The sequence below is a fragment of the Haemaphysalis longicornis genome, unplaced genomic scaffold (assembly GCF_048455015.1).
Source record: "Haemaphysalis longicornis isolate Haplotype H1 unplaced genomic scaffold, Haemaphysalis longicornis Haplotype H1 scaffold_7, whole genome shotgun sequence".
NCBI lineage: Eukaryota > Metazoa > Arthropoda > Arachnida > Ixodida > Ixodidae > Haemaphysalis > Haemaphysalis longicornis.
In genome coordinates, this window is record NW_027526422.1 from 131,245,174 (window position 1) to 131,271,097 (window position 25,924).

General features: G+C 46.9%; 1 long non-coding RNA gene across 1 annotated transcript; it reads right to left on the reverse strand.

Annotated features, from left to right (window-relative positions):
* Nucleotides 1-1,225: 1,225 nt before the first annotated feature.
* LOC144145631 (uncharacterized) lies at nucleotides 1,226-11,293 on the reverse strand. The gene is made up of 3 exons (XR_013317543.1): nucleotides 11,189-11,293; nucleotides 9,010-9,108; nucleotides 1,226-1,275 (listed from the first exon to the last, which is right to left on the reverse strand). It is a non-coding gene; the product is annotated as an uncharacterized LOC144145631 (long non-coding RNA).
* Between the last annotated feature and the right edge of the window lie 14,631 nt (nucleotides 11,294-25,924).

Genomic DNA, 25,924 nt, shown 5'->3' on the forward strand with positions numbered 1-25,924 from the left:
AAGACAGCAGGGGCATGTCATGTCGATTATATGAAAAAAAAAGGCTAAGGTGACAATTATTCTTTGAATTTGGTCGGATTGCGTTCGATAACAATAGAGTCTGGCAGCTTGTTCCATTCTTTTATGGCATGTGGTAGAAATGACATATTGAATGCCTTAGATGAACCGTGCAATCGTTGGATGCTCACGGAATTGAACAGACGGCGCGAGTGACGGAATTGTGTGAGTAGGATGGAAGTGCGTAAATGGTGAAAGTGATCATATCTGTCCAATTTCACGTCTAATTGTCAGGGAGGGGAGGGAGAGGGACGTTTTTATGTCGTTGACGCTGAGATGCCAGTCATATTTAGAAGTGATGAAGCGGGCTGAAGGAATGAAGTGATTCGATGGCATTGATTAGGTACGTCTGATGAGGGTTCCAAATAGCAGATGCGTATTCTAGCTTTGATCGGATGAAGGCTTCGTATGCCAGTTTGCGTATGGTCGGGGGCGATAATGGAAGGTTTCTTCTAGTGTAACCAAGCGCTTGAGATACTTTCACAACAAGTTCCAGTATGTGTTCGGACCAGGTTAGGTCTGTGGTTAACAGAATTCCCAGGTATCGGTATGATTCTACTAGTGAAAGGCAAGACCTTAGAGGCAAGGCCTGAAAGGCAAGGCAAAGACCTCGCCCCACAGTAGTTTTTTCTTTGCATTTTTTGGCGAATTCCGGCAAATCAAGCTCAAACTCTGCTGTTAAAACGAGTTCCGGAGACAATATAGAAGGTAGCGCCATTGCCGAACAATGCGAGTCGGTCGACCCCATTTGACTTCGCCAGAACGGCCATCCTCGAGAAGGAAACGGATTGGAAGAAGAGGCTTTTACTTGAGTCGTGGCATATCCAGGCCACTCGAAAAAGCCTTAACCGCTCAAATGAAAAGCTCCTCTCTGTGTACATGCAAGGGCTGTGTCTCCCAGTGAGAGACTAACCCGGACCCACTGACCGCTGAAGAAGGAGCAGAGCCGAAACTGAAACTTCTGTTTTACCATACTCTGTGCGATTGGCTGGAGTCGCAACGATATTTCCCTTTTTGCAACTTCCCAACCAGACAGATTGCTGTCAATTGTTTACCTCCAAGAATAATTTACCCACAGTTCGTTGGGTCGCGCTGCTAAAACAGAACAGCAGCAGACAACTCACATTACCAAGTGACTGTGCAGTAAGGTGCGTCGTAGTTTTCACTTACTTAGACCTCCGATGGGCGTCGTAGTGGATTTTGCCGGAGATATAGGAACTGCAAAATAAAAAAAAAACATGCAATTGCAGCTCAACCAGATCGAAAACTTTAGTGTCTGCACATGGGTGCTAACATCGACTAAGAGTCACCACAGTGCACGGTAAAGAAGGCCTGAAACATCAATGTATCCAATCTTCGTTGAAAAAAGCCTAAACAGCTCCATGTTTGGTTTTTGTGTTTTGGGAGACTGAAGAAAAATGATTACGAAAAGATCAACGGCTCCGATGACGAACCGAAGTTGAGAAAAAAGTATTGTTTTCGATTGGGAAACGTTTATGTAGCCTAAAAGTTGTGACCTTCTTTGTGTAGAAAGCCGCGAGCTAGCGCAGCAGCCTGGGCGGGAGCGATAAGGCGTCTGTGATTCTCGCCCGATAAGCTTGCCAGCTCGCGGTTCCACTGCTCTGAGGAAGGGTAAGGTAGCGGGTTTGGTTCGTAGGGGCAACCCCAAACCAGTTGGTAAGTGGTGCTCGGGACGGAGAAGGAGGAGCTGTTTCAAGGGTAAGCGGGGAGAGGTAACGGAATGTCGAGGTGTTTTAGTACGTGCTAGTCTGTAATCGAGGCCAAATGCGATCCGCCTCAGTGCTGAGGGGTGGGTGAGGATGAGGGTATTGAAGCCGCGATTGGCGATGATGATATCGGATTTCCTAGAAATGGGAAGTGACCGGGGAATACGTGGAGGGTGCGGCAAGATCCTTTCCCGTTTTTGAAAACTCCCGGAATGGAAAAGTACAGGCACCTACGTGTGCAGCCTCGTTACCCTCGAAGGAATGACGGCCGGTTGTTTACACATTCTAGTGTTGAGCGGATGCTTGATTGAGATCAAAGGCTTGAACCCTGAGGGCAAGATGGCGCCTATACAGTAGCTGCAGCAGGCCTGTTGGGAGTCCGTGAGAATAGCTACGTAGTTAGAAGAAGCTATGGGTGTTTCCAGAGCGATTCCTGTCTCTTCAGTGCCATGGCGCATGGTTTGAGAAGTGTGAGGTAGGCGAATTGGAGTCCAAGACAACCTGTGTGTGAGCGGGACGGGCTGTATACGGAGCGAGCTTCGTGTATGGGGTCCGGTTTGTTGCGGTATGCTGCTCGGCGTCGGGTGACGCGACCTGAAGGAGTGCAGAATGATAAAAGTTTGAATTTGTGAGAGAGAATAGAAGAAGGGCTAATATGCAGTCGCCTAGAAGTTTGAGCGGTCAATGACAAAGAAAGTGCGGTGGTTACTACTGAAAGGCTTTATCGGGGCAGGAGGAGGTGCGGAAAAATTATTCAGAGTACACTGAAATATGGAGCTGGGCATGAGCAGCTGGTCCGCTAAGCGAGGTAGGACGGGGACGCTTTAAATTTAAACCTCTAAAAAATCCGGCGAGTATTTGAAACTCGTGTGCGTGCGTGCGTACGTGAACCGAAGTAGCTTTTCTTTAGGACAAAAATCACCGGCGCGACGGCGTGGACGCCGAAACTGGCACTACTTGCACTGTGTAGCGATGCGCGCGCAATTGGCCGGAACGCATTCGCGCTATTCGCGGTTTAAACTTGGGATCTTTCACTGCTATGGCTACCCTGGATTTATCTTCACGAACGAAGAAATGCTGCATAAAAGTATAGAGGTAAGCATAGAGTTTCATTCTAATGTATACTAGAGGGAAATCTGGCGCTGCGTTCCCGGGCCGTGGTGGGCGGCGCCATTGCAGCTGGCGACGTTTTTCGCCTACTCGGTTTGGTTAGGCACATGGCTTCTTTTGTGTTTCAAAGCCGAAATCAACAAAAACGGATAACATTGCTTTCATGGTCATCTTGCATGAAGCCTCTAAAAAATCACTGAGAAATAAATCTTTCTGGAGATTTCATTTTATTAATAACAAAACAAATTTGATTAACCTTTGATTAAACTTTTGTACCCATGTACAAACAGCATCGATTCTCGCACAATTTCAAGCACTTTTTTCCGTAAAGTGTTTGTATCCTAGCCGGATGTTTATGCGAGCCGAATATCTTCGTAGGTGCGAAACGCGGTGGCGCGAATAATGGCAACCCTATCCTGTATTCTTAGCTCGGCAACTAGGTTTAGAGAAGCTGCCGGGCAGCGGCATGGGTTACCTGCACCGCTCTAAAGAATTGTGTACAATGCACTGCACGACACGCGCGCGTGTAGCATTACATTACAATATTTATAGTGACTGTATCGCCATAGACATGCGTCTACAACGCCGTAGACATGCGTCTACTGCGTCGAGCGACGCGTAAACCGGAACTAATGAGCACAGCAAACAGGCATTGTGAGAGGGTCAGACAAGCGAAAAAAAATTATACACAGGAAGCCGGAATCGGCGACAGTGGCAGGCGACGGGCCGTCGCCGTTGCGGGCTTTCTCCCCGGCAGAGGCAGCCTACAAGCGAGCGGCAGCGAGAGAGGGCATTGGCGGCAATGCATTAAGTTTTTTTCTCTTGTCGCTGTCGCCCACCCTATCGGTCTCTTGTAGTCGTTGCGCTACATCTTTCGCGTCACTTGTCGCCGTCGTTGCATGTGGTTACCCCTTGATTGTTTGAGCGTTCAGATCGTTCAGTAACGAGCCTATGTGTCTTCATCAAATGTTGCGATCAGCAGCGTATATGGACAATGAAGAAAACACTAGCAGCTTTTCCACACTGAAGTTGTGAACGTATTACGGGCAGTACGTTGCAGTCGGCTGAGGCCGAAAAAATCCACTGCATATTAGTAAGATATTATAACCTCTTAAAAAGAGGAATGTGTACTTTAATTTTCTGCACTTTTCTTATACCGGTAACGATAGTGGGGTAAATATTGCAACTACACACACTTCAGCATGCAAGAACTAGGGGGTTTGTCGCGCACTGTGTAGGCAGACGATGTACAGCTGCAGGGCGCGCTGTCTGTCATGACATTGGCCAACTGGCACAAGCGACGCTGCAACTATAGTGACCCTTTCGATCGAGTCATACCCACTGTTTTGCGAACCGATTACTAACAACTTTAAAAGAAAGCCAGGTACAGTCGGCCGCAAAATTTTGCGTGGTGTGGAGTGCGTGGCGCAGCGGCGGAAAACTGCGTGCTGCGCCACCTTCCGCCACAGACGGCCGGGTCGAGGTTCACGAAACTTGCTCGCCAGGTGCGCTTTTCGTATGCCTGTCCTTCCTTTGTTTTCGGGCGTTTCTAGTCACTCCGTTCCCCGTGACACGCTTTCAATATCCGCGGAAACCGCTGCGGCGCCGTGTGACCATCGTCGCGGGTCTGCCTTACTCGTGCAGAACATCGCGAAACTCGCGCCCGCGTTTTACGCGGGGATCAAGGCTGTCAAAATATACGCTATCTGCCAAGTGATGTGCTGGCCGAACACTAAAGTTAGAGAGCTGTTGTAAGCTAGGTTCTCGCGAGAACTGCATGCGCTGACAGGGTGTGCAGAAAAAAGTCTGGTAGACAAGATTCCTTACTTCGGCAAAGCCAACTTTCTGGTGAATGCGCTGTGGCTCAAAGTCTAATGTAGATATCATCGGAAAAAGGCGCGCTAAAATTTGCACCTAGGGCGCCAGAGAGGGCGATACATTACAGGCTGATCCCTACGAACCGCTCATACCAGCCTCCGAGTAATTGAAGGGAAACTGGAACTCTCACATGTATAGCAAATATCCCAGTTGGTATACGCAATGTTTTCCCTGTGATAAGGAGAATGTGCACCGGTTGGGAATGCAGGAATACGCACTTGAGCTTAGTTTAAAATAAATAAATACAATCAGTGCTCTTCTTCACTCTGAGAAAGGATAACCTCTGCAGCTGGGCTCAGTCCAGGAACTGCATGGAATAAACAGATCGTTTTTTTAAACTGCAATATAGCATACATCCTAGAAACGTAGCTGACTAGAACTTTGACGGACCAGACTTTCATTCTAGCGGACAAATATGAGGTACTGTGTTTTCATTCAACAGAGTCCTATGTATGACCAGCACACGGGATTGCACAATATTTCCTACTAGACGGGGAACTGCGTAATTACATAAAAAGTCAAGGAAATCCGGCGTTGTGGTACAGTCGCCTTAACGAGTAATTGTCAATGTGAACAACGTAATTACGAAAAAAAACTGGGTAACAATTGCCGTAATGTTCCAGTGTTTTTTTTTTTTTTTTGTTAAATTTGATATAATTTGTTTTGAGATAATTACGATAAGACGAGGGTTACGCCGTTCTTCATAACAATACACCGTCCGTATAGGCTGCCATGCATTGACAACAGACGGGGATTCTGTAACGTCTAGATCTTCACCGCGAACTAACGAATTATGACAAGTAGTTGAAACTCGGCGGGATAATAGAGCCTTCCTAGCGGCCAATTCCAGTATAACTTTTTTCCAAGATACCTACATTTGATTTTGAGCCACAGGGTATTCATCAGAAGGTTGGCTTTGACGCAGCAGTGAAGTTTGTCAACGAAACTTGTTTCTGCAGACCCTGTCAGCGCACGCACTTCCCGCCAGAACGTATCTTATAAGAGCCCTTTAACTTCAGTGGTCGACTAGCACATCACGTGGCAGATAGCGTATATTTTGACAGCATTGATCCCCGTGTAAAAGGCGGTCACGAGCTTCGCGATGTGTTGCCCCAGTAGGGGCAGACCCGTGGCGATGGTCACGTGGCGCACACAGCGGTTGCCGCGGAAATTGAAACCATGTCACGGGGAAGCGAGTCGCCAGAAATGCCTGATAACTAAGTAAGGACAGGCATGCGCAAGCGCGCCTGGAGAAAGTTTCGTGAGCCTAGACCCGACGGTCCGTGGCGGAAGATGGAGCAGCAATACAGTTTTGCGCCGCTCCGCCACGTACTCCACATTCCGCAAAATTTTGCGGCTGACTGTACCAGTACAGCCAGCAAGAAACAATAAAGCCGTTCCACTCAATGTGAAACCCGCCGAAAGTGCAGAGCAGTGTTTCTCCATAATGGGCTGTAGCGGGGTTATCCGCTCACTGCTACTACCCATCAGGCTCTTTGCCACCCTCTCTTTCTCCTGTCTTGATGAATGGAACGGAGGTTTTTCCAATGGAATTCAAATTTCCCGCCTTCGCAGCGCTTTCGTGCCCCCTGCCTGAAGTTGCGCCAAGGGGTGTTGTGTTCTTTTTGTTGTTGCTTTTCATCCCGATCGTGCCGACGTTGCGCTGCCACTTTTTTTCGCTTATTATAAAAAAAAATCCTACCCAACGAGCGTTCAGAACTAAATAAGCGTGGAGTTTGCCCGTAATTACGTATATTCTGCCTCAAATGTGCCTGCTGTTTTGTTTGCGCTAAGCAACGGGGAGATGTATGACAATTCCCAGGGTTTCTTGAGTTTCGAACGGTTAGGATTATATAAACCACTTGTTGTGCGAAGCCGCTGTGGGACGCCGCTCCGACGGGACTCCGCTACGACGGTACGCCGCTCCGACGGGACTCCGCTACGACGGTACGCCGTGGAACTCTAGTTGGGTCCAGCAAGTGAGCTACGACGACAAGGCGAGCCCCTAATATTTTCTGCACTTACAAGTACGGGCAGTTCTTGAGCGGTATCAGTGCATCATATAGCAACGCAGACAGTGACCAAAGCACCAAAATGCCTGTTTCGGCGTTGGCGGCAGCGTTGGTCAACCTATTAACTTCCGTTTAAGTAAGTTTCCGGAATACTTCATTGCAGATGTTACAAAACATGCTATCGATAGTGGAAATTAATACTTTTGCCTAAGTTGGTCGATGTATCAGTTAATAAAGCATTGTTTGCAGCCGGACAAGCGCTGAGGGCACTATAAAACGCCAAACCTTTTTAGTGAAACAGACTTGTATTTTATTTTTGTTCACGACCTCTCGTTCTTTCAAAGAGAACAAACTTGTATTTTACTTTCGTTGTTCTTGTTGAAAAAAATAAGGCGGTAGCTCACTCAGCTGCATCCCAGCCACAAACGACCTTTCTTTAACAGAAAAAAAAATGCAAGATTGGACTTTCAAATTTCGCGCCATAGTGACATATGCTCGTTACTATTCAAGTAATGCAATTGAACAATCTCCAAGTCTTGTTTTTTGGTTGTGGCTTAGGTCTGTGCCGCCAATCGAACAAATACAATACTGTGACGTCAAAAAATTGCCAGAAAGTGGCTGTGGGAGTAGGAAATGTCGAATATTTTGGTTAATATTTTGATTGTTAGTTTAAAGATGGCGATAGAATTGGTGTTGTTGTTATCGGGAAAAAATTCTGCCGAAATTCAGAGAATTATCTACTAATGCGTAGTATTCGTATGCTGCTTGTCTTCAGTATGAGTTTACTCCAGGCCGTTTCTTAATTTTTTTTAAATCCTGGCCGACCAATGATCTCCATTTACGCTATTATAACTATTAAAGGTGGAACTTTTGTGTAATCTGCAGTATTTTGTAAATGCAAGGCGTTTCACGGTTCGCGATTTTTAGCAATATTTCATATTTTCCTTCTTTTTTTCGTGTGTCAATTTTTTTTCAACAATTATCTCATTTTCGCTAATATAAAGATTATAGGTGGAACTTTCACGAAATCTGCATTATTATGGAGATGCCATGCAGTATACGTTCGCCATTCTCCGTTATTTCTTAATATTTCTTTATTTTTTTAGTTTTTCAAAATTTTGTACGACCAATTGTCTCTGTTTAAGTTATTACAATGATTACATTTAGAACTTTCCCGATATTGCCAATATTGTGGAAATGCAGGACGTTGCACGGTTTGCAGTTTCCGTAATTATTTTATATGTACTTATTTTCTTTGTTTTTTAAAAAAATTCGTTCGACCAATAACCTTCATTCACGCTATTGTAACGATTACAGGTTGAATTTTCGCGAAATCTTCATTATAGTGCTGATGACGTGCAGTATACGTTTTGCAATTCTCCGACAATCTTTATTATTCAGTTTCTCCAAAATTTCGTCCGACAAATTATCTCCACTTAGGTCATTATAACGATTACATTTGGAACTTTCGAGAAATCTCCATTACTGTGGAAATGCAATGCGTTACATGGTTAGCCATTTGCCGAAATTATTTTATATTTTCTTAGTTTATTAGTTTTTCAAAATTTTGTGCGACCAGTAATCTCCATTTCGCCAGTGTAGCGATCACAGGTGGATCTTCCCCAATATCTGCATTTCTGTGGAAATGCAGGGCGTTACACGGTCCTGGCGGGGGGTGGGGGGGGGGTACTCGGCAAAGAATGCTACGCATTAGAAGCCTTTTAATGAACCTAAGTTGTTTTTTGTCTACATGGTCCCTTTAAGGAGTGAGGTGGGGCGATACGCAGTAACGGTCAGTTCCAAAATGGGTTTTGATACTAAAGGGTTTTTTGTTTTTTACACCGTCAGATTTTGTCCAGATTTGGTCCTTGACGTGGCGTACATTTCGCTGTACTTCAATACTGGCCTGAAAACATTCGTAGCAGTGAGTGAAGAAGGACACATGTATGACATGCTTAGGGTACTGGTACGTGTAGTTACAACGATGGAAACAATAGTGCTGAATAGCGAGTTTACCCTGTATATTTCATTGGGCTGTCTACTGCATTAAGCCCATACCATTTGCTGCTAGACTAATCGTCTTCCTGCGCAGAGGCTGCAAAGTAATGCCACAGCAGCAACATTTCATATTACTAAGACTGGTTAAATTTGATAACATGCACACAATGTAGGTGCTTGTAAGTAGTCTTGCCCAAAAAAGCAGGTCAGAATGAACGACAGCTTACCGCAAACACAGGGATCTTCAAGACAACCGTCAGCCTCCAGCGAAGTATTGTAGGCGCAAACGTGTCCACCAGAGCATGAGTTGGGGCACGTATCATTTACTGCATAAAAACAGCGCAGTCAAGAATAAATAGAGGGAAAGTATACATTGACGAGATCCTCCTGTTGCTGCGTAATTCCTTTATGCTTCATATACAAGTCTAAAGAAAGCAACAAGTCTGCCGGCAAAAGGGAGCGGAAAGTTATATAGGGGAGGTAAAAAATACAGGCAAGGTGAAAAAATCGCAACTCGCTAACCAACTTCAAGAATATGTGGGGCATACCTTACCGGACCTCAAGGACTTCTTCCGCTTCTGCTCAAAGGATTGATTGATTGATTGTAGGGTTTAACGCGCCGACGCAACGCAGGCGATGAGGCGCGCCGTAGTGGAGGGCTCCGGATTAATTTTGACCACCTGGGGATCTTTAACGTGCGCCGAAATCTCTGCTCAAAGGCGACGTCATCATTTGAAGTTCGGACAGATGTGGGCAAACATTTACGGACCACGAAAATGGCAATTTTAGGTTATTTTTTTTTTTCGGGTAGCAGCTCAGAAACTCCGGCTGGTAGCAGCTGGTACGCATGTGAGATGTCGTATAATTTCTGAAGTATTGCAAAAATTACCACATAATAGTCGGGCTGCCATGGGGCAGATAAATGCCAAAATTGCTGTTCTCGCGGTCCGCAAACGTTGTCTCTCGACGGTTCATTGTATTTATTCCCTCGTGATGGCATCGGAATGATGCCGGCTGGTGAGTAAAGAACATACCTGGCCATTCAAATAATATTCGTGTCACTATAAAGCAGTACATCCCGTGGAATCTAAGTATCCGAAAATGACCCAAGCAAGAACAACTGCCACCACAGTAGGAGAAAACCAGCATTAGTTCAGTTATCGCATTACTAAGGCGCAGAAGCGTAAAAAATTAGAATATCAAAACCACCACCCGCGCACCGACCATATTCCAGTTGTCAGATAGAACTCTCGCCACCTATTTATTTTGTTACTAAAAGAAGCAAGTGCCATTCATTATCTCTTGTTTTTTTTTTCACATTTGCATGGTCATGCCGAGTGGTCAGGCTGTTCTATTTCGGGAAGTTGTCGTAAAACCTTTTTTCATTTATCATTCTGCAGGAATCATTCAGCCATAATTTCTCCTACACATCCAGCAATAGGCTGCAGAGAGCCACCGCACCTTTTCGGTTAACCATGAAGTCATAGCTAAAAGCATTTCTAATAATAAAATTAGTTGGGCTTGCCATTCCGCGTGGTACGTGTCCGTTCGCTGTTGTCTGCGAACGCACATTCTCCCTAAATCTCAGACGAAGAGGAGCAGGGTCTAATGCACCTGCTATCTGCCGCAGTTCTGAAGAGCCTTTGTTTAGTTATGCATACAGCAAGCCAGACGGCTAAACCCGCCAGTTGTACGCTAGATTGCTAGATAAAGGGATAATGGATGATTGCACCAATGTCGAGACGTAGCTATGCGCTCACGCATGCCCATAGGAACCTGGTAAGCCCAATATCAGAAAATGTAGGGGGTTTTAGGGCACATATTAAACACAAGCACACTACAGAAATAAAAACAGTTGTGGCGAGAGCTAAATTGTACCAATAAAACCAAACACGCCAATATGGTGACGGTGAGGCGCCATACCGATGACGCGGCTGGCAATAATCGACATAACTATATCAACGCATAGGTTGTATTCATTGGCGTGGCATGCATGCTGTCAACCATGTGTGTCGCCATAGCAACGGGTTCACGCGGGTTCGGGCATGGCGCGCCCGCATGAGGCCATCCCAGCGATCTTAAAAGCATTACACTGACGTCAAAGGTGCCCTAAATAGGCTTCCGAATGTCGCCATTAAAATCGCGCAAGCACCAAAGTACCCCTTCAGGACAACGTTCAAACGATCAAAGGAGAAACTCAATGACTAAAGCTTCGGGTTTCCCGTCGTTGTCGTTCAACAGATGATTTTTTTTCTTTCACTTCTCCCGCGATCATTTGTCATCATCGGTGGCCAATACGCCCCGCAGAAAAGTTGGCTTTCCTGCGGGGCGTATTGACGTACAACGCCATCAGGGAGAGCAATAAAGCTTCACTTAAATAATGTATCAGTTAATGACAACACTGACCGCATTTGCACCCGGGTTCAAAACAGTTGTTGACGTCGACCGGGCTATGCGGGTGACAGGAGCTCCCGTTTTCGCACACATCAGGGCAAGGGTAGGCGCTTGAACCTGCGAGGAGCCGTATACCATCAAATGGTACATTAAATATGCAGCACACGTAAGGTGATCACGTTTTCGTGATTGAAAAGCCTAGCCTTCAAAAGAAGTCAAAACTTCATGCTCACTTTTTGACAGGCACTGCCGAGTCAACAATACACGAATAGCGCGAACCACCGCCTCACAGCTACCGGGGAATTAAGACCCGAAAACAGACACCGAAACAACAATACCATGTAATTCTCTTTCAAATTCTAAAGTAATGCTATGTGATAGAAAAACACATATTAAAGGTATCACATGAGTGGCAATAAAAGGGGTTTTTTAACCGCACAACAATTTAAAATCATGTGATGCATGATCCTGGAGGGTTTCCTGGACTTACGTAGAGATATACTGAATTAGAACCCAAAAAATTTTCGCACGCATTCACTCAAACGAATTTTGAACGCTTACTCAGCGTTCTACGAAACTTTTCTCTTGTTCTTCGTCGCTTGTTGTGGGTGGAATCACCCACGAGAGGCTCTTGTCTTCCATGGTGCCATCCGGGAACGGTGACCAGCCAGATAGACGTTACGTAATGGCACAAAACGGCTTGCGCTAAAATCCTAAATTACATGCGTAGCAAACGAAAAGCACGCAACAAGAATGCTTTACAGCGCCTTTGGTCGAACCTTTGGCGCGATTAGTACATTACTGCCAGAGGGCCTAATACATCGCTTCGAAGTGCGCGCTCATCTCCCGAGTCACCGCTTGCTGCTGGCACTGCGGAACAGAAGCGCCCCTCGCGGGTGGCGGCGTTTGCTAATTTGAGTGCCCCATGCTAAACGATATGACAGGACCGAGTCTGCTCGAGGTCGCGCACGCGCATTCGGCAAGCTATCTCCACCCAGCAGCTGTCAGCTAATGTCGCCGGCATGCTTCGAAGCCGCGCGCTCGCTTGCCCTGGGCAAGCCTGACGCGCACTGTACACCGCAACATCATTCGCAACTCCAAGTTCCGCGACGCCCTCTGGCGACATCAGCCAAAACGCTCAAAATGGCGTCGCAAAACAGGTACGCCGTGGCAGCTTCGGTAACTGTCGCACTAAGATTCTGAAACTCCAGTGTTGATTCGCGTTGTTTTGGCGAGGAAGAGTGCACGATTTCAGCCGGCGACCTGATCTTGATGGGGCCCGTCAAAGATCGGAACGATGAAAACGCCCAGATAGTCGCTATGTGCATGCCGACGTCGGGTGGGGCCGAGGAACCGAATTGCATTTCGCTCAAGCTAAGCTGCCTGTGTACCGAGCCAAAAAATTAGAAAAGGGCAGTGCTTGTACGCACCAGGGCTGTCAGAGAAGTGTGAGCACCTTGTTGCGGCTCTCATATACTGCTACAGGTAAGTCGTACAGTTTTAACTACCACTGTTAGGGCTGTGATAGAACTTCGCCGTAGCTTGATGAATAATGATCTGGTAACAGTGAAAATTTCCGGTATATTTCTTTCTCACAATTTCGTGATAATCCGCTTTGAGGCCCAAGTTCGACTACTTTGATTTGAATCCGCCCGCAAAGTTCGCTGATTATTATACACGTATGGGTTGGTTAAGAGTTGCGTGGATAACGGCGGGCGTTTGGAAGAGACGCAACCTAGTTCTGGAAGATGACTGAACTGGAAGCGCACGTGCGATAAGCGTAAACAAGAAAGGCGACCCAGCGTGCGCCGATAAGATAACGTCGTGTGCTGGCTCCTTGGAGCTGTCGAAGCTGCGGGAGTCCTGCCATTCACCGACTGGAGAGTAAAGTACGTCGAGCTGCGCCTGGGGCGGCAGCTTTAGACGCGCATTTGAAGCACGGCTTCAAGTGCAAAGTGAAAAACATTGTTCCAAGCTAATTGAAATCAAGCCTTGATTTCGAACATGTATCTTGAGAATATTAGCACCTAACAGATATATGAAAAGCGCAGGTACACGTTCGAGCAGAGCACACGGAGGAAGCGCGCCCAGAGAAAGTACGCCACGCGCATGAAATGCGGCTTCATCACAATGAAAAAGCAAGCGGCTGCTGACCTGGAAGGCAGTAATCGTTTTGAGCAAAGTGCTTCCAGCAAACTTGCGTGGTGGGCAACACTTTTTCTAATCCATAGGTTCCGTGTCCACAACACCTTGCGAGGCGAGTCGTCTGCTTCTCCCGGCAAGCGCTAAACGTATGCACTGCTGTACTTCAATCGCGCCATCACATCGAAGGGGACGCAATAAAGATGCTTACACGTCCGCTTTATCGTCATTGGGTCTTCTTTCGGCGGTATCACGACAAATACACAGTTACGACGCTAAACAAGCGTTCTGCGCCATGGGGAAGTCCGCAACCGGACCTGATGAGGGCGCTTCTCGCGACGGGCGCCAGGTGGCGAGCACCAACGTGGGGTCGCCAATTGGGCAATAATAAGCATAGATAATAATGTTAACAAAGACATATTTATCACGCGAAACAAAGCAACACTTTAGTTTGTGTACATCGCGTTGGCGTACATCGCAAAAAAAAATCGCCTTTGTGATGTCCAGAAAAACACTGGTGTCGATTTTATTTTCCTTCATTATAAAAACACCCCCATGGAAGAAAATCAAATTTCCTGTACGGCGCCTGAAGCGCAATGCCTTAAAAAGCACTGAGCACTGGTGATGGGTTCGCTGTAATCATATTATTTTTGGCACAATATTTAAATTTGTTCGCTCAGTGATGCCGGTACGCTGGATGAGGCGGCGCTGTTACCAGAGGTCCGGTTGCAAGAAGCGGAGGTACTAACATATTTGCAAACAATATTGTCGCCGCTGCAACATTTCCTATTTGCCAAACTGGTTCAATCTAAAAACCGACACACAGTGCAAGTGCTTGCAAGTACTTGGGCACAAAAAAAAATTGGTCCGCACGAACGACAGCTTACCGCGTGCACAATATCCAAATGACTACCCTCAGCCTCGCACACCCATTTTCTCTGCAATCCAGTGTACGTGAGGGCGATTTTTTGAACCCCACGCATTCCGCAAAACAAAGATTTGAGGTCAACCGAATCATCGGCCCCCTCGCCGGCTAGACGCCTACTTATATCCGCAACTCTGGACACTTTTTGCAACATCCATCCCAGGTGAGCACTGACAAAGACGAGCGCCTGGTCTCGTTCGACTTCGTGTCATTGTTCATCAACGTGCCTATACCATTAGCTATGTCCTCTGCTTGTCCAGCACGTGTTTTAGTACAAATGAACAAATTTGAAAGAAAATCACTAAACCGATATCTGAGACACCATCTCCGTGACAATAGCTAAATTTACCGTGGTGCACATAGAATGGAAACTGAGCTCCTAGTAGCAGCGACATTAACATTCTCCGTATATGGACGATTGTTTTGGCATAGTGAAGACCTCCGAAATTTACAGCTTGTAAAAGCATCTAATTTAGATCCACATCGCCATCCAGTTCACGGCTTAATGAGAACGCGGCGGCTCCATCCCTTTTTCTGAGACACCCAAATGACGAGACCAGTCAAAACCCTGGAGTTCTGCGTTCACAGGAAGCCAATGCACACCGGTCGCTACCTTCATTTTACTTCCCGTTATCAAGTCAACCACAAGGCCTCTGTAGTGTGTACTTTATTCAACAGAGCGAAGGCCATTTGCTCGTCAGCATACGAACGCACAAAAATAGAGCCGGGTAATTGCGACCTTCAAAAGAACGTATACCCAAAAAGTTCATTCATTCCGTAATGTGACACCCAGAGAAAAAGCGAAAACCACCTCCCCTCGCGGGAACCCCTGTGTAGATGCGACACATAGGCGGAGCGGCGAAGGGACCGCGTTTTATAGCGCGCATAACGTTGAGGGGACTGCGTAAGCCGGTCCCAGTCGATGACGACGTAGAACTTGTAAAGCGGCGTGGACTCTAGGTGTTTGGGCAAAGCGTGGATGTTGCTTCGCCGGGGAACGGCACACCAGTTATATGCGCAGCGCGCCCGAAGGAGAGGAAACCGCGGAAGAGAGAGTACTGCACATGCGCCGGCCCCAGCGCGTCTGCCGCGGCTATGACGCAACGTGCCGCGGCTATGACGCAACACAATCCAACACAATCCACTTTAATCCAATCCAATCCAAATCCAATCCAACCCAAGCCAAGCCAATCCAATCCAATCCAGTGCCCCTCGCGAGAGAGTGTTCGCTATCGAAGAGGAGAGGGGGTGAGCGGCGGAGAGCGCAGCTGGCGCGGCGAGGAGAATGGGGGAGGGGCGGACAACGCGGACGACGACGACGACGACACCGGAGGGACAAGGCGAGTGAATGAGATGCTCTGCATCTAAAAACTGACCACATCTTTCCGCGGGGGAAAACCATGGGGTGATGCGACACATCTGGGCGGTGCATGTTACGGTTGCGCCGACCATCGCGGTACCAGACCTGTTAGTCTCCATTCAAATCATCGGTGGTCATCGGATGTCATCGGAGCGGCGGCGGTGGAGCGACTGAGCGGAGAGGCGCAGTTATCGCGTTTATATGTACCGCGCGTTAACGGTGAAGGGAATGAGAGAGAGCAGCGCATGCGCATGTGTTAACCGAGCGCACGTACAGTTGGCGTTGCGGTGAGAGCGGGCGCTAACACACAGATGGCGCTGCGGTGAGAACGGCGTTACCGTGCAGCTGGCGTGGCGAGGAGAATGGGGTATGGATGCCGACTACGGATGGACGCCAGAGGGACAAGGCGAGTTAAAGAGATGCGTCGCATCTAAAAATTAAAGTCGTTCCACTCAACACGAAAGCTGTATTAACTGCAGTACTGAATTCGCCCCAATGGGCTGTGGCGCCGTTATCCGCTCACTTCTACCTCCCATTACCTCTTCGTCTCCGTGTCTCACTCTTCTCTTGATGAATAAAATTGAGGTTTCCCCAATGCAATTCAAATTTGCCGTCGTGGGAGTGCTCGCAGCCTCCTGCCTCGCATATAGTGCGAGCAGGATCTCGCAAATGCTTGCGCCTTTAGCACAGTTAGAACGCGTTTTTTTTTGACGGCCACTTTTGACGGCCACCCGACTGTGTACATGCAAGGGCTGCGTTCCGCAGCTAGGGCCCGTGTGAGAGACTAACCCGGTACCAGAAACCCCTGAAGAAGGAGCAGAGCCGGCACTGAAACTTCTGGTTCCCCATACTCTGTACGATTGGATGGGGTCGCAACTATGTTTACTTTTTTGCAACTTCCCAACCAGACAGATTGCTGTCAATTGTTTACCTTCAAGAAGAGTTTACCCACCGTTTGCTGCGTCGCGCTGCTAAAACAGAACAGCAGCTGACAACCTACATTACGAAGTGACTGTGCAGTAAGGTGCGTCGCAATTTTCACTTACTTAGACCTCCGGTGGACGTCGTGGTGGATTTTGTCGTATTAGTCATTCGAGATATAGGTACTGCAAAAGAAAAAAAAACATGTAATTGCAGCTCAACCAGACCGAAAACTTTATTGCTTGCACATGGGTGCTAACATCGACTGAGATTCACCTCAGTGTACGGTAAAGAAGGCCTGAAACATTCATGTAGCCAGTCTTCGTTGAAAAAATGCATAAAGAGCTCCATGTTTGGTTTTTGGGTTTTGTTTTCGCACTTTTGTTTTCGCAGAGGTGTTCTCAGTTTCGTTTTGCTGTCACTGCGTTTTGATATCCGTGGTTTTTATTTTCACTGAACTCAAGTTTCGCGTGCATGCCTGTTTCCGGATGTTCGTTTTTTTTGTTTTAGGATTGGAAGACGGTAAAAGTAATCAAAATTTTGAAACACCCATCAAACTGCAATTATTACAAAGTAATGTGAGTTAAACGGGTCGATCGAATGAAGGAAAAATAGCGTGGCCCTAAATAGATGAAACAGGTATTTGCAAGCAGGTCAAATGTTTCTAGGGGCATCGAAGTCTGCTTACGGGTTTTGGAGGTGAAACCATGGTGTACCGTTTTAAACAGTACATTTTGTGTGCACGCCCACAAATGGACACACCAATCACGCTATTTATTGTGCTTGATCCCCCTTAAGCACCTGAATATACTTTAATCTACCTATCACCCTTTAATACAATTTATTTCAGTTTATTTCACGTTCAACGCACCTTTCTAGTTACACTACCAATAAATGATTATTCAATAACCTGTGTCATTCAGCTGTATCCAGTTTATTCCATTCTAATTGATCGTTATTCCACCTCAACAGCAACGTTATACACAACCTCACTAATACCTGGCATCAAGCATTATTGAATGAATATTTAACTTTAGTAAATAGTATAGACTTATTTTGCATGACTGGCGTCCTTTGTGTGTTTCCTAGACTTCCTTCGTTGACGTTGGTTTTTTTATCATTCATGTAGACGCCGCAGCCTTAGAGGTCAGCTTTCAGTGATATACATACGGTTTTAGATTTATTAAAATCTTACATTGTTGGGACGAATAAATTCTGTTTAGGCTTATTACCACGTATTATGCAAAGGTTCTCTCATGCGGTTCTGCACCTGCAATCACTCTGTCATTGTTTTTAAATATAACCTATAAATATAACCAAAGCTGAGGATGCCCAAACTTACCACACGTGCAATCTTGGGGAAGGCAGCTATTCTCGTCTCGGCCGACATCCGGACACTGCTCTCCGATACGGCAGCGGGCAGGACACTCTTTCGGAACTGCGTATGTGAAGGATGACATCATGCGTTGTAGCAGCGCGTTCCTCAAGCAGCGTTTTCGCAGCGAAACTGCACATGGGTAGGTATTCGGGCATTTCTCATGCGCGCGAGCCACCTCTCAGCAAAGCCAACTTTACCGCTAATGCTTTCCTGAAAACATCTGTAACCGTCGTTTCATCAAAACGTTTCCCCAAACAATTGAATGTCAATTAGTTGCTGAAAAGACTATTTCGTTACCTCGAGTTACATTTATTTCTCATAAATTCGTCAAACTGAAGTTCTCAACATTACAGAATTTCCGTCTGCTCTCAACACACGGGTATCTGCGGGAGCGGTATGATTACAGAAACGGCCATATCACTTACTTTATTAAACCTTTCTTAAAACAAATTATGCGAAAGTTGGCCGCTAAGACAGAGCTAAGTGCGGTCGGTTTGATGTGCCTACACAACGAAGGGCGCCCCTGACAATCACTATACGGAAGGGCTTTCAAGATGTATATGTCGCAGCCCAATAAAGCATACGCCAGCTTGACTGAGTAACCACGGTATTTGGGTACTTGAGTTAACAGAAACATCTGCAGTGCAGTAATTGAAGCATGGCCGCGCTAGTAATCAGAGCATGACAAGGCTATTTTTGTTAATCCGGAAAGCTTTCCGTTCCGCAATGCTATGAAAAATACATTTCCTTCTACGCTGTGAAAGCGTCCGATTCCTGAAGACTTCCCTCACCATTTAGATAGTGTAGACTGTTGGGCACGCCTGCCTCACAGGGAATGAGGCGGCCGCTGTCCGCGAACTCAACTTCCGGGCTTCCTGTTCGATCACAGACCACTTGGCGTCAGCAACACCACTCCACTCTCTGCCACTCACATGTACAGATCTCCTTGCTCACTACCACACCATTCGCTTCCACGCCTCCCCCCTCCCTAACCGTCGCTCGCTACTACAGATGCCCTAAGTTGGTGCAGATTACAGGTCGGCACCTATACCAAATTCAACCGTGCACACTAAACTTTCTTAGACCCTTTTGGCCGAAAAGGGTGTGAAAATCTCCCATGGCACACACCTTTGTGCTTCGACTAAAAAAGGTTGTAAGGATGAGAAAAAGGTTGGCTGCTTAACGCACTAAATTAGCACACTAAATTAACACACTAAATTAACACACTAAAGGTTGGCTACTAAACACGCTAAAGCTGCTTAACACACTATATTAAGGGTGGGGGCAGCGCAGCTACGCCTGAAAATCTGGACCGGCTGAGCACGCAGCACGACTTAAACACATTGAACACGCAAAAGTCGCACTTGAAGGACAAATAAGTTGAAATAAACCAACAGATTGCACGGAGAGAGCGCGTATATACTTGCTCACCTTACAACTGCTCTTGCTTCTTTGGCCAGCAGAGGAAAGTCTTCTGATAAAGTTGGGGGGCTTGTCACAAAAATCAAATATATTGGCGCTAAGTTTGGAATTATGCACTTTAATGTCTGCATGTTCAAGTCAGCATGCGGTTTGTAAAAATATTTTAATCGTGAGCACGAGCGAGAAAAGTAGTGCAGTTAGTATGTTCAATACGTCATGCAATTTTGTGAAATACCAAACACCTTTTCCATACCCTTTCACCTCCCTCCAAGAAGGGCGTTCATTTTTTCTCCAGGCTCTTTTCCCACATTGGTGTAAAGGTACAAATTATGGTGTTGGAACCTAACTAAAGGGTTGTAAAAGGCCTCCAAATTTGGAGGTCTTTTCTACCCTTTTACAATGGTGGATTTGAACATTTTCTACGATCGGTGGATGTTTTGTTTCACTGTGTTGAAAGCAATAGTAATTGTCATAATTGATTAACTGCGGAGCTAAAACTTGAGTTGGTCTGGCGGCGTTAGCAAAAACATACAAAAACCTTGCATCATCTGTAAAGGGTGCACCACCGCAGATAGAGTATCATTACAGTGAAGCCGGCTGTTGCACTTGCTCGAGTGTGAGGACGAGAGGCATGTGCCTATGCGCTCCTTTTGCTATACCATTTTAAATGTGATAGTCGTTTTGGGCAACAAGAACGCACAAAATGGCAAACAGCTTACACTAGTGGATCCCGGCTGGAGAAAGAGCAGAGGGGGAAGAGGGGTTGACCTAGCTTCTTCTTCTACCCTAGGATCCGTTGTCAGTGTGGGGAACCGTCTATAACGGCCTTTTAACACCCGCCTAAAGTTGACCTCGACCCTCAGCGTTTACCCTACCTTAGCAAGAACTTAGCAAAACCTAACAAAACTTACCAAAACCTTGTAAAACCTAGCAAAACCGGTAGAAGCTAGGTCTCCCTTGTGCTCCGCTGCTTCTTTTGCAACTCAACACGCTCTAAACACTCTACAGAAAACAGAGGGTGTTGCAGCCAGTGAACTCCCTTTTGGCCACACAAATAGGGTGTAAAATTACACGTTAGGGTGTTGAAACCGAAGAAAAAGGGTGTAATGACTTCCCAACACCCTCATTCCACATATACTACACCTTTTTTTAGGCAATAATGGTGTAAAAAAGTTTAGTGTACCATTGTACAACTGCCCCACCGCCTTCTCCTACATCTGCCACTTTTCGAATCTCCCCGCTACAACAGCCAGTCTTGTGTGGTTCTGGCCAGTACATCCCGAGCCCCTCCCCTCCTCATACCCTGAGCAGTAGGAATGCGCACTGGCAGGCTTTCAGCCGAAGCACCAGCCACCCCTGATGAACTGAGCCACCAGAGCTGCGGAAGTACGCGGCTTCCTGAACTGAGGTCGCCACCCTTCTTTCTTCATTTTTCTTTTTACGGCGAAGCTTGTACCTCTACCCCCAAAGAGTTCCGTCGTGACCGTTGGTGTCAACAGGAAGCTCCCGCGAAGAAATAAAAGAAGTCACTGGCACAGCCAGGAATCGAACCTGAACGAATAGAGGAATGGAGGGAGAGCCCGTTGTCGTAGCGATTGAGCTACAAGCCCACGCGTAGACGGGGGAGACAGACGGTGCACACACCGAGCACATCTGCGGGTTTACCCCGTGCGTTCTCGCTGAGTGCCACGTGATAGCGCCATGCCACCTCTCGCGCCGCTATGTGCTCCGCTCATGGTGCGTGTAGTAGCCGCGTGTGCGCCTTGCGGATGCGCTAAGGTTAGTAAAATTTAAAAAGCTCACTTCAACGCATGGCATCTCACTTCTCCTCTGCCTCTGCCGCCTATCGCGTAGCTCCCATCGGCAGTGGCAAGTAGAACTGAGATCGTCTTACACCGGGTTTGATCTTTCTTTCATTTTATAAAAAGAGTTTCCACTCATGTGCTTCACCAATAAAACTCAGCCAACCACCATTCATGGATCATGCATTGATTTGATCTTAGCAAAGAATATCGCTTTGAAGTAATAAAGGGTGTGGATAAGTGCATTTCGCTTGTCTCTTGTTTCAGAACTCTTTGTAGAGTCACGTGTGTGAATTGAAGTGATGTCGCATGGGTAATCGTTGTGGGTGTCGTTTACAGCTTCGCTTTCCAACCACTTTCATAGGGTGGATTGGCGCGGATTTTTGTCCAATAAAATGTTTTGCTTCCACCGCCTCCTCCTAAGCTGCACGATCAGCGAATATAAGTTTCCCCTTTAAAAACTGTCATGTTTTGGACCAGTTATATGCACGAATTTCGAATAAAATATACCGTCTCAACCTGCGAACCATCACGGCGACTCCAAATGCGCACAGGGTCCACAATGTCCGCGAAAGATGCTTCCTGTTTAGTTTTGCGAATGCAGCTTGAAATAGGTGCTCATATTTACGAAGTAATTCCTCCGAAAAGTCAAATTTCACTGGTAGTCAAATGTCGGCGCCGATAAGTTGTCAGTTCTAAAAGCAAGCATTTTGCATCTTTTTAACAGTAGACCTGTTCTGGCAGTGCTTCGGACGTCCGTCGCTCCAAGAAACGTCGGAGCCTCAAGTAAAAATGTGGTAAGGGAGATCCCGCGATTCGCTCGAACCAGTGGTCTTTCTGCCATGGAACCGGCCACCGAACCACTGGGCCACCCCGAAGTCCCGAGGGGCACAGGGTTAGCAGAGCCAAAGAACAATAACATGCGCATCCAATTGGAAAGAAAAAGAAAGCGAAAGAAAAGAAAGAAAAGAAAAGAATCGAACCTGGCTCCCTCTCGTTATGAAACTGGTGTCTATCCGATCGGAAAATACGATAGAGCTAAATTCCGGCTCACAGGTGTTTTTAGTATTTCGCCTCCGTCAGGCGCTGCAGAGCATTCCCTACTAAAGCGAAAACATCAAGAATTGCCACAGGCACTATATGCAAACCCAATTTGCGTATTTGTGGTTGTTGGCTCACAATAACAAGAGTCAATTCAGGGAAATGTGGTGACGAAATGCTTGCTTATAAAGATATGGCGACTTCATTTAGGTTATTAAAGAAAATCTTTCTTTGTGTAGCCTATGTCGCCCTGTTGAAAAAAACTAACGCATTTCACAATAGGCCGGTTGGTCTACCGAAAAGTTCTGATAAGATCGCTGAACACGTGGTGCGTCCGTGAAACCGGGTTTCCCGTTTGTCAAAATGCTTACTTGAATATCGTGAAACAGCAATGGTTCGAGATAGTACAATACACGCGCCTATCATGAAGAGCGACACAATGGTATACCTTTATCACATAAACCACATATCGGTATACATTTAGATCCTTCGTAAATGCGTTTACGTAGTGCGCGTGAAATCGCCGCCGGGCTTCGTTCTTCGTTTGAAATGCGGGTCTTTGAACGTTTGATGATCTATTGGACGCAGTTTTCTTGGATTTGACGGGGCTTTCCCGCTTCTCTTAGCTTTGTTTAGGAAAGGACGGTAAAGTTTTTCACCCCAAACCCGATCCGTTCACCTTTCATAAGGACATACCGCATATGCAGTTGGGCATCGGGCAGCCGTCGGGTCCATAGGGGCTGTTCGCGTCGCACTTCTGGTCCACGCCACAGTGATTTGGACAGGTTACTGCGCAGCAAGTGAGAACGACACAAATAACGTTACGGTCATGATTCATGGGTTATGACCCACGGCAGACAAAGGCAAAGAGATCCATGACATTGTAGACGTTGAAATAAAAAAAAATGTATCTGTGAGAAAATGCTCTGCATTAACAAAAACGTACGCGCCCATTCTCGCCGTACAGATGGTTAACCAGCGAATCTTGAACCTGCGGCCGCAGGTGTTTACCGGTGTGTCGCTCCTTATGGTTCATTAATGTATTTTTCACTGATGGCGCTCGACCCACACCGCTGGAAGCCCCTGCCCGAAGTTGTCACCTTATCTGTGGTTATCTGCTAGAAAGATAACCCAGCCACACCCTTTGCCCTTACTTCTAACTCGACTCCAACATGGTTTTTTCACTCAAGCGGATCGGGCTGCGTCGGAGGAGTTTCCTGCATACATCTGACCACCGATTTTTTTTTCGTCTAGCGAGATAAGTGCGTTTTAAAAATCTTACTGCGGAGGTTCGTGTATAGCGCCATTATGAGGCGGTCCATTCCCTTTGAGCAGAAGCCCATGTGAACAGACGGGAATTCTTGATTGCTTTTGTGTTTAACGCGACTAAGGTACACATGGGTTATGAGGCGCGCCGTAGTGAAGTGCTTTGGATTAATTTTGACCTCCTGGTCATCTATGACGTGCGTCGTGATCTCGACGAAAACGGGTTTTGTCGTTGCCTGCATCAAAAGAGTGGGCGCCGCGGCAGGGAATCCAGCCCGCGTCCTTGGGTCCAGCAGCACAATGCCTTAGCCACTGAGCCAGCGCGGTAGGTCAGACGGGAATTCTCAACTTTTACCACTTGACTGTCAACTATTATGAGGATTAAATAAAACTCGGCGTGCGTATGAATAGCATCGTCTTGGCGACCAACTCCCATTTATTTGTATATAGGAAAAGTATCTACACGAACAGCAACGGCTTTTTTTTAAACCATACTCCTGCTTTCTCAATACACGTGCATTCAGACCATGCAGGTGGCTATTCTGTAACGCAAACAACTTCAATGTGAACTAATTGTCACAAGGAAGCGAAGCTCCGTTTAAATGTAGAATTGTCATGGCGTCCAACTGTTAATATTTGTTTTGGGGAAAGTTTTGATAAAAGTGGAGCTACGCCCGTTTTGCGGTGATCATTACGTTCGAGAACCTTTGCAGCGACCATTATATCTTGTCTATAACGATCCCTTCAGGTCCGCCCCGCCGTTTCGGAAAGCAGCTTCGAATCGTGAACTGGGACACTTTCCGCCAACTTCGGGAGGCGGTGGCTGAGTCGGATGCCACTAACATTCAAGACATCGAAGCCTGGATGTCCGAGCTAAATGACCATGTAAACACTGCCACGAAGATCATTCCCGAGGAGGCTCAGCTGCAGCAGGTAGACACTAAGCTCCTCCATATGTGGGAGGCTAAATCTAGTATCCAAGCCCGTCTGCAAAAACAAAAACTAAATCGCCCACTACGTCGACGGCTTGCTCGCCTCAACCGGGAAATCGAAGAATATGCTACCCGCCTCACGCAACAAAACTGGCACAGTACCTGTGATCGTATGGATGGCCAAATGGGGGTATCGAGGACCTGGAACACCCTTAGAAGTCATCTTGACCCCGAAAACAGCAGGCTCATCCAACGTAACAACCTACGAGCACTGTTGCATTCTTTCGAGGGCACTGACAGCGATTTATTGCATGATATACAGGCACGCTATATGAGCCCCAGCCCGCCCGATCCTCTCCCTGAGTATACGGGGAATCCCAATCCTGAATTAGATAGGGCCATCGCGATAGCAGAGGTTCGCGCTGCCATTCAAGGTCTTCGCACTAAATCGGCGCCTGGGCCTGACGGCATTACTAACAAGGTCCTCCGCAACCTTGACGATCGCTCGGTAGAGGCCCTAACGAATTACATGAATAAATGTTGGGAGCAGGGCGCTATTCCCGCCGCATGAAAAACAGCCAAAATCACAATGATTCCTAAACAAGGAAAAAAATCTTCAGCTCGGCAACCTCAGGCCAATCTCGCTAACATCATGTGTAGGAAAATTATTTGAACACGTTGTGCTCGCTCGCCTTAATCAGTTTATGGAAAACAAGATCCTCTATCCACACACCATGATTGGCTTTCGTGCCGGACTCTCCACGCAAGACGTCATGTTGCGCCTCAAACGCGAGATAATCGATGGCTACGGCTGCTCTCCGCTGGACACCAGGGCCGTTCTTACTCTAGATTTAACTAAGGCCTTTGACAACGTACGCCATGACGCTATCCTGGCCAACCTTTCTGATCTCGACGTGGGTCAACGAGCTTATAATTACGTCAAAGACTTTCTTTCCGAACGCACCGCCCGGCTCGTCGTTGGCGGACTGGAATCAGACATTATTACGATGGGCAGTAGGGGGACTCCACAGGGCTCCGTTTTGTCCCCTTTCTTATTTAACGTGGCCATGATTAAACTTCCTCAGCTACTCAATTCCTTGCCAGGTCTTCAACATAATTTATATGCCGATGATATCACGTTATGGATGTCTGGAGGCAGGGATGGCGATATTCAAGAGACGCTCCAACAAGCTGTTGACATCGTTCATGATTACGTAACCCCTCGAGGACTTGCGTGTTCTCCGCAAAAGTCCGAGCTCCTTCTCTACCAACCTTCAATTCGCGGGCGCAGATGCCCGCAAGCTACCCAAGATATTCACCTGCAAGTAGAAGGGCACACTATTCCTCGAGTCCCGTGCATCAGGGTACTAGGCCTTAGAATACAAGCTGATGGCTCCAACTCAGAAACCATTCGAGCGCTACACTCGAGCGCGACACAAATAAGTCACCTCATCTCTCAGATCGCAAATAGGCATCATGGGCTCAAAGAAGTAAACCTCGTACGGCTTGTACAGGCATTTATTATCAGCCGAATTACTTATGTTGCGCCATTTCTGACT